The sequence below is a fragment of the Boleophthalmus pectinirostris genome, unplaced genomic scaffold (assembly GCF_026225935.1).
Source record: "Boleophthalmus pectinirostris isolate CB_2022bp ecotype Guang Dong unplaced genomic scaffold, ASM2622593v1 HiC_scaffold_3, whole genome shotgun sequence".
Classification (NCBI taxonomy): Eukaryota; Metazoa; Chordata; class Actinopteri; order Gobiiformes; family Gobiidae; genus Boleophthalmus; species Boleophthalmus pectinirostris.
In genome coordinates, this window is record NW_026571299.1 from 42,551,438 (window position 1) to 42,561,252 (window position 9,815).

The 9,815-nt window shown below is 41.7% G+C and overlaps 1 non-coding gene across 1 annotated transcript; it reads left to right on the forward strand.

Annotated features, from left to right (window-relative positions):
* The first annotated feature begins 4,193 nt into the window (after positions 1 to 4,193).
* Positions 4,194 to 4,275, forward strand: trnas-gcu (transfer RNA serine (anticodon GCU)). The gene has a single exon. It is a non-coding gene; the product is annotated as a tRNA-Ser (tRNA).
* The last annotated feature ends 5,540 nt before the right edge of the window (positions 4,276 to 9,815 follow it).

A 9,815-nucleotide genomic window follows, 5' to 3' on the forward strand; every position in this document is an offset into this window, starting at 1 on the left:
ACAGCGTCCGGTGAGCTGAGATACTGGCCGTTTTCATTGCTGATGAAAGTAGTCCGGCAAGTTGACTGGGGACAGTATAATAAAGTGTTTTTCTTTTCAAAACAACATGTGTTCAAAAGAGTGATACATTTGCATCACAAAACCATCAACCTCAAAAAAGTCAGACCTCATAATCACTTGGCACTATTTTCTTTCCGTTCGTATCACTGCTGCCGCCAGGTGACAGCCGCGCCTGGTTCACTTTGTTTACTGCTCGGAATGTTAGTGACAACATGTCTGATTACGACACCGACAATAAAGACTTTGCCTTTACCACAAAGCCAGACATGTAAGACATGTGTGTGGAGATTCAGCCAGATTTTTGTTGTTACAGCCTGGATAATCAAGAGTTCACACCATTTTTTAGATATATTCTTATGTATCTTATACAAGCTTATATACTTATGGCTCTAGCTCTCACGTGAGCTCTCTCGCGTCGCGGCGGTCTGCGCATGTAAACACTGCAGAACAACTGAACAAAGTGATGGATCCGTGCGTGGCTGTCACCTGGCAGCAGCGCGCAGTGATACAAATGGAAAGAAAATAGTGCCAAGCGTTTATGAGGTCTGACTTTTTTGAGGTTGGTGGTTTTGTGATGCAGATGTATCACTCTTTTGAACACAACTTGCCAGACTACTTTCGTCAGCACCAAAAACGGCCAGTACCTCAGCTCACCGGACGCTGTCGGGGGTAAATCAGTGTTGATGCACGACACTGCTCACGGGGATGACATACAGATTTATGTCAAAAATCCCAAACTATCCCTTTATTAAGTCACCTTTTACCTTTAGTTTAGTAGAAATTGGCAATTCCAGGGTTTAAAATGAACCAAATGATTCTAGGGAAATTGTATGGAGTTTAAAAACACAGTGCAGCACTTCCTATTTTACCACGTGACATCACAAGGTGGAACAGTTTTCTGAAGAACTCTAAATATGCAGGATTTGTGTGTTAAACTTACGTGAATGAAACAAAATATAACCCCGGGTATGTTTGTGATGAGGAAACAACATTATAACACAGATCAGGAAATATCGTAACATGGGCTCCTTTCATGTCTCATATTTATTGTGCTAGCATGACTTTTCAAACTAAGTAATGTTCAGATTTATGGAGCAGTCCCATTGATTTGCCACACCATTCTGTAGCGTTTATATGAAACCTTCCATCACAGTTAGCACCGCAGTAACATGCAGTGGAGAGCTGGTGTTTAAGAGCCCATGCCTCTGCGTGTTGCTACTCTGATAATTGCTCCTCGCGTTGCAATCGTCCTGGCTCCCATAGGAGAGTGACACAGGCTGTTTTTCAATGCACTACTTGGGACCGAGCTGCACTGTAAATACTGTAATATTCCTCTGTCTGGGAAGGGCTGAAGTGTCAATGTATTCTTTACGGAAGTCGAGAGGGGTCACAACAAACGCAAACGCCTCAACAAATACAAATGCGACAACACAACAAAATGCCACAACACACCAAAAAAAGACCGCGAGTCTCTATTTTAATGCAAACGCCGCAACAAATACAAACGCCAAAACACAAACGCAAATGCCGCAACACATTAAAAAGCCACAACACATTAAAAAGCCACCAAACATTAAAAAGCCACAATGGAAGTGACCGCGGGACTCTATTTTAATGCAAACGCCGTAACAAATACAAATGCCACAACAATTACAAATGCCGCAACACATTAAAAAGCCACAACACATTAAAAAGCCACAATGGAAATGAGCGCGAGACTCTATTTTAATGCAAACACCGCAACAAATACAAATGCTACAACATAAACGCAAATGCCGCAACACATTAAAAAGCCGCAACACGTTAAAAAGCCACAACGGAAGTGACCACGGGACTCTATTTTCCGACAGTAAAAGTAATTTTTTGTTTTATCATTATTCGTTTCACGTTGTAGTTCTTCTTCTTCACTTGCCGCTTGATCGGTCTGTCGGAAAATAGAGAAAATAGAGCGGTCACTTCCGTTGTGGCTTTTTAAATGTGTTGTGGCTTTTTAATGTGTTGTGGCATTTGCGTTTGTGTTGTGTCATTTCTATTTGTTGCAGCGTTTGCATTAAAATAGAGTCCCGCGGTCATTTCCATTGCGGCTTTTTAATGTGTTGCGGCATTTGCGTTTGTGTTGTGGCATTTGTTTATGTTGTGGCGTTTGCATTAAAATAGAGTCCCGCTGTAATTTCCGTTGTGGCTTTTTAAATGTGTTGTGGCTTTTTAAATGTGTAGTGGCTTTTTAATGTGTTGTGGCATTTGCGTTTGTGTTGTGTCATTTCTATTTGTTGCAGCGTTTGCATTAAAATAGAGTACCGCGGTCATTTCCATTGTGGCTTTTTAATGTGTTGCGGCTTTTTAATGTGTTGCGGCATTTGCGTTTGTGTTGTCGCATTTGTATTTGTTGCGGCGTTTGCGTTTGTTGTGACCCCTCTCAGCTTCCATAATTCTTTCTATCACAACACTAGAGAGAAATGAGAAAGTTTCATTTCAAACTCATATTCTCTCTACTCTATTTTCTGATCTTTGTTATAATAATGTTGTTTCTTCATCATAAACACTCAGTAGTTTTGCTTCCTTCACACATGTTTAACACACAAATCCATCCAATTCTTCTCTCAAACAGAAAGCACTCTGTTCCACCTTATCATGCGGTAATGCAGGAAGTGTTCCATTGTATTTTAAACTCCATATATCTTCAGTAGAATCATTTAGATAATTTCAGCTTTGCCAATCTCTACTGAAGTAAAGGTAAAAGGTAGCGGTCAACTTGAAAGCTTCATGAATGTAGCAGAGTGACGTAATTTTTATTGGACTTCAATGTAGCAAAATTACCAACAACGCCACCTGGTGAAACTAGGACACAGTATTGTCTCCACCCACTATAGGTACACAGGTACGAGACTTGAATATACTTTACAATATACTTTACATATATTGCACCTCACAGTAGCACTTCCCACAAGACGAAGATTTCAGATAGCGAGTTCTTTCACCAAAGGCCACGACCAAAGAACAGACCAGGTTCACAGAAAAAGAAAAGGGGAGACTTCCCGCCAGCAGGAACCATATAGATTTCACCGCGGCACACCACCCAAACACCCGAGGACCGCCCAGCGCCGAGCCACAAAACACCAACCCATGTTAACCTCGCGCACGGCGTTACTGGGCCAAAAAGACGATTTCCCCTCTTACCCCTACGATGCCTGCACACTCTCCGCAAATACTGAGCTGGACACCTCGCAACAGTAATCTTTAATGCACCTAAACGTGGTCCACTCGGGGCCTTGCGTCTTGTGGCCATAACAGCTTGGCTCCACCAGCGTGTGACGAGGGGCCAACGTAATGCATAGCGCCCCTTTTATAGGCGGGTTTGTGACCAGTAAACCCGATACTATACAATGACATCACAAGGGGAAACAGAGCAATTTGAGTTTGGGACACGACCCCAGGTCTGTTTTTGAAGAGGTAACAACATTCTAACATGGCTTAAAGCTCATAAGAGGCAAGTTTGTGTAATATGGGACCTTTAATTAAAAAGCAACAGGTGTAGTGTGCGCTCACATGTTGGCAGGAGCAGCTCAAATCCAGTTGCTTCTTCGGTATTTCCAAGCAACACAGCCCTTGTTTTCTACTGTAATAGTGAAATGTGCAATAAATGTGCTTTTCCCATCTGTTCCTTTGGATTCACTTCATCCCTCGCATCTGCTGAAGGAATCTACCAATAATATAGTGTTGTAAATTTAGTATACTTATATTATACTTCACCTGAGCGACACAGTGTCAACAAAGGCCCTTTTTTTTATGCTCACCCTATTCATTATTTGTCTTTTGACATACACAAGTACAAACACCTAATTCATAATGAACAAATGGTTTATAAGAGTGATTCTGGCTTAGTAATTACATAAAGACCCACATCAGATTTTTTCATGTATTTGAGCAAAATTTGTCTGTCCCAGTATATAGGTTCTGGTCAAAATTAGGGCCCAACTGATATGGATTTGTGGCCGATATGATACAGATAAAATGGGAGTTGGAGCTGCCAATAGCTGATATAAAAGCTGATATATTTAGTGATGTAAAAATCCACTGTAAATCTTCAGCTGATTATAAAACTTAGGTCTGGCTCTACTGAATTTTTAAAAGCAGACGAGGTGACCGAGTGGTTAAGGTGATGGACTGCTAATCCATTGTGCTCTGCACGCGTGGGTTCGAATCCCATCCTCGTCGTTCTTATTATTAAATAACAAGTGTGGATCTGTGTGTGTAAACACAGCATATAAAGCATAACCAGTTGTCTGCTACCACTTCCTGTGCACCACCGAAGACCTTCAGAATGGACACAAGGGCACAGAGCCACAGTTTTGGAGCACATGCAGAGCCCCTGTAGTCAACTCAGGAGATCTAAGGAGACACCTTCAGACTCACTAAACTCTTCAAGAAGAGGGGGATTAGCTTAAATGGTAGAGCACTCGCTTAGCATGTGAGAGGTGCCCCTCCCTCTTCAGCTTCATTTCTTGTCCTGTACCAGTCTGGCGTAAAAGCCTCTTCCCAGTCAATCACCTATTGAACACCATTGATTCACTGTTTCAGTCCAATGCCAAACTGAGAGGCACTGTCACTGGGGGTGTAGCTCAGTGGTAGAGCATATGACTACAGATCAAGAGGTCTCTGGTTCAAATCTAGATGCTCACTGTGGGTTTCCCAAATCTATATTTATGTTTCTTGAAAAATAATACAACATTCACATTTGTCAGGCCTCAGACTGCCCAGTGAACTCACCTGAATTTGTCTGAATTTGAAGGACATGCTTTCTCAGGTTTTGGACAAAAAGAGCACTGTAAAAACAGTGGGCAAAGGGATAACTCCTTTCAGGGATAATGTAACATCCTGTGAGACAACAGTTTTTATTACAATTGTTTAAATAGGGTTTGTTTAGGCGACATTTATTGGCAGATGGACAGGTAGGATGTTTAGGAAGTTGAACCTGCCCTGTGATGCACGCTGGTACACGAGGGCACACGCTGTTGCAGACGAGCCGTGCATAGGGAGCGTGTGTGTTTGTGATGTGCCGTAGAGTCTCCGCAGGTTTCAAATGAGCGCACAGGCTGCACTGAGACGCCCCACACGCTCCTGCACCCGCTACAAGTTTATTACCAACAGCAGCGGCCGTAATGAAATATGATCACACTTGTTGAGTGTCAGACCTCGAGTGAGAGACAAGACCGAGTCCAAACGCGAGTCCGAGACGAGACACGGCGATCTACCCACACGACCTTGGTGATCGACTGGTAGATTGCGATCGAACGTATTGAGCACCCCTGGGTTAAATTATAAAAAAGTATCCACTTACCATCGAGCGAACGAATTCTAACACTGCAAGGTCAGACGGTTTCTACGAAGTGAAACTGGCTGATGCATCAGGCTAGTTAGAATTACCATGATAGAAAATCTCATTGTGGTGAATAATTAGGGCGCTCAAAAATCCACACAAAGCAAGAGAGGAACAGCTTTGGACCACTGCAATCTGTTTAAAACTAGAGAGTAAATCAGGTACAGTGCCTTTAATTACCCTAACCCGTTAATTAAGTAGTTACTAAGCCTGAATCATAATTAGTGTTGTTGGTTATGAATTACGTGTTTGCCGCTTTGTTCATATTAACCCTCTCAGGCTCAAATTAAATTTTAGTAACAGGAAAAAATCTGATATTTGGGGGAAATGATCATATGGGGTAGTAATATACAATCCTGACTTTTTTTGAGAGAGACCTTCACCAGTGTGTCTGGGATGTTGCAGATTTGCAGCATTGGTCCAGTGTGGTAAATTAACACTGAAGACTGAAAATGATGCTAACTTTATGTGTAAACCACTTTTCATAACAATGAAAACATAAAGCACAGTGTAACAGCTTTACAGTGGCAGAACAACATCACTTTTTCGTGTGGTTCTCCAAGAAACATTTTTTATCCTTTGTAAACAACAAAAGTACTTTGCACTTCTGGCAGGCAGTTTGTGTGTAGTCATTCTTGCACAGTCTGCATCGTCCACGTTTATCAGCATGGATGGAAAAAAGGCTCCTGAGTAAAAAAAAGCTCATAAAATATGGATTTGGAGTAAGTAGGTAATTGGTATTTAGCTGTTGTAAATCTGCAATGCCTGCCTGGAGAGGGTTAAGGCAAATTTATTTACAAGTTATTAAAAAGCGACACCAAGGCTCGTCTCGATCTGCATCCCTAGAGCTAGAGCACCTCTGCACTCGTCCGGAGCGAACCCCACCTCACAGACATACGGCGTTTTGACGTAAAGACCGAAGCGCGACGAGAGAGATCTTAAAAAACACAGATGTGCACGTTACAAGGTTTAAAATCCAAATTGAAACTCCTCTAAATGACTGTAAAATGAGTGTTCTGTGCGGTGGAAGCCTGCAGGCAGTTGGAGGATAATTAATGTCAAACTAGTGCACTGGTACACGGGGACTTTGGCCGGGCTCTCGCGGCTGTGGGCTGGAATGGCTATAACGCACCAGCGAGCTTCATAGTCTTTGGGGTGGACACACATTCCAGCACACAGCACTGCATCAAGCCTCCTCTGGCCGCTAATGATGTTTGGGACTGTCAACTCTCTCTCTCTCTCTTTTCCCCTGTCTCTCTCTCTCTCTCCCATTATCGCTCTCCCGCTAACTCCCTCTCTCACTCTCCTCCCCCCCCCCATTAATGCCTCTTTTTTCTCTTTTTCTCTCTTGTTATATCTCCCCCTCCTGCTCTCTCTTTTCCAATATTGCTCACTCTCCTTCGTTCTCTTCCTGTCCATCTCTCTCTCACCCTCTCGTTACCCTCGTCCTTTTTCTCTCTTTTCTCTTGTTATCGCTCTCCTCTCTATCACGCTCTCTTGTCCTCCTCTCTCCCTCGTTCTCTTTCTCTCTCTCTCCCCTGTCTTTCCTCTCTCTTCTCTTTTTGTTGTTCTCCTCCTCCTCTCTCTCTTTCTCTCTCCCTTTCCTTCCCTTTCCCGTTTTCCCTCTTTTTCCCTTGTTCTCTTTCTCTCTCTCCCTCCTGTTATCCCCTTCCTTTCTTTCTTGCCCTCTCTTTTCTCTCTTTTTATTGTTCTTCTCCTCCCCTCCCTCTCTCTCTTTCACCCTCACTTTCCTTCCCATTATCCTTCTTTTTCTCTTTCTTTCTTTTCCCTTGTTCTTCCTCTCTCTCTCTCTCCCTCACGCTCTCTCCTCTTCCTTCCTCTTTGTTCTCTCGCTCTATCCCTCTTTCCCATTATCCCTCTTTCCTCCTTGTTTTCTTTCTCTCTCTCTCTCTCCCTCCTGTTATCCCCTTTCTTCCCTGTCCCCTCTCTCTCTACTTCCTTGTTATTCCTCTCCTCTCTCTCCCTCTTTGTTCTCTCTTTCTCTCGCTCTATCCCTCTTTCCCATTATCCCTCTTTCCTCCTTGTTCTCTCTTCCTCGGGGACATGCCACACTCACACTGGCAGTACTAACCATCAAATAAGACTTTCTGATGCATATTTTAAGGGAGCGAGGGTCCTGGCAGTGTTAATAAGTTGGGCCCCTGCTGACCACCTTGTTAGCAGAGCGAGAGCGTGTGACCCAAGTCGTGTAGAGCTGCTCCTGTGTATGCTTTTCCTGCATAAATAGTGACGTTTACAGCGTATGAAACAATAGACAGAACATAAACAGTAAATCTGTATTTCAAAGCAGGTGTTTCTCAGTGCTTTTGATCGGCCTGCTGAGTCTGTGAGGAACACTAACAGAGGCATACTGTATACTAGGGATGGGCATGATTAATCGATAATTGATCATTAAGAATTTCATCGATTACGTTCATTTTAATCGACAAACTGAATGTAGGTTGCTGTGTGTAGTGTGACCAAACAGGTGTGTACATGTGTCTCTGCATCAGAAGGAACGAGACACAAACAGTGGGTCAGTCTGCAACGTACCGAAGCACAAATGTGTGTTTAACAATGACTTGTACAAGAAATTTCACACTTTCCGTTGCGTTCGGGACAAGTGTGAGTCCATGTGCACAGTGTATAAAGCAGCACATATGTTTCTGTGTCCAGTGGGAAAAAGTTTTACCAAGTGAGAGTCGCTCAATGTCGATGACGAGTCCCCACCTCCCTCCCCCCGTACGGTGTCCTGGTTTTGACAAACACAAATATGTTCACACTAACCTGTATTCCACTGAGTCATGTCTTTTAATACGACAGAAGTTGAACCACATCAGTGACACAAGAGCTGTAGTTTTATCTTCGCTTAGTTTATGCACATTAGCGATGTGGTTTTAAGTTTAGTTTCTGTGAGAGTTGTGCAAAACTGAATTAAACACATTATAATGTCAAACGGGCTGATGTGGCTCTAGAGTGGTTATGGTTTATATGTCGTAAAGTTGAATTTATTTATGCAGATTAGTAGTGCAGATAGTAATAATAATGATGATCATTTTAATATAAAAATGTTAATGATTAATCGGTAATCGATCGTTAATTCTTCTGACAATTGATTAAGAAAATTTCATCGAATGCCCATCCCTACTGTATACATTATCTTGCAACGCTTAGTGTCTGCGTCCGGATTATTTACTACATCTTGTTTGGCATGTTATTTCAAAAATGACTAGACTCAGTCAATTTAAATCACAAAAATGTATTCCCCTGCCAGTACAATTCTAATACAGAGCTCTGGGTCAAATCACTGTCCCCGATGGCCTCCACTTACGCAGGTCTTACACCAGGCAGTCTGACCCCCTGCCTGTCCCTCCACCCAGATAAATAACACAACAGTATAAATATGCATATAATATGTTGAGCAGGTTCAGCATTTCTTCTTTGGGGGAAGTGACAACCCCCTCCAAACCATTGTAAATCACACCCAGTCTTCTTAGATAACTCCAGCCTGGGTTATCTCCACAGTCCCAATTCTGTAAAGGAATGTCCCTAAAAGCACACATCTGTTTCCCATTATTTAGGACACACAGAGCATTACCTTTGGGCCCAGTCAAGCAGAAGTAAACAACAAGGCCAAAAATTCAAGTTAATGCATCTGATATAAAAATGTATTGAACAGATACATATGTACTCTAGTTTATGAAACTGTTGACCTTTTTTTTTTCTGTACCATTTTTGGTTCTAAAGTTCCATACGTTTTAAACAGACCATGTATGAAACATGGAACAAAAATTATTTCCCAAATTTCAAAGACCTGCAAATCATGTCAATAAATGGATGTATTTCATCATATCTTGTGTTATTCCATCTTTGAACTGTTGATGAAGAGATGTGATTTTTCAAAAAAAAAATTATTTAAAATGATAAAAATTTGCTTGGAAGGAAATACATATTTTATAGAAATAGTTTCCTTTCATTTTGAAGTAATATTAAAGTATTTGGAAGAAAAAATTTGACAAATGATGTAAAATCCTGCACCTTCTACTACAATTTTCCCTCCGTTACTTTTCCCTCCGTTACCATGACCTTTCTTAATAAAAAATCTCATTAGTCAAAAAGTAAGAGGTTTTTCAACCTAATCTTGTACCATATGGTAGAAAACTATATGAAGCAAATATTCAAACCAGTTTGTTAAGGATATGTAAGTGAGAACCACTAGTTATCACTGTTTGGATTTATTGCCCAAAAAGTGCTGCATATTTTATTCCCTCCGTTACTGACATGAGTTTTTTTTTTTTTTTTGTCAACAACTTGAAAGAATATCACAGGTTTAACTTGACCCTGTTGGAGTGTAACTCTTTCCTACATTCTGATACTT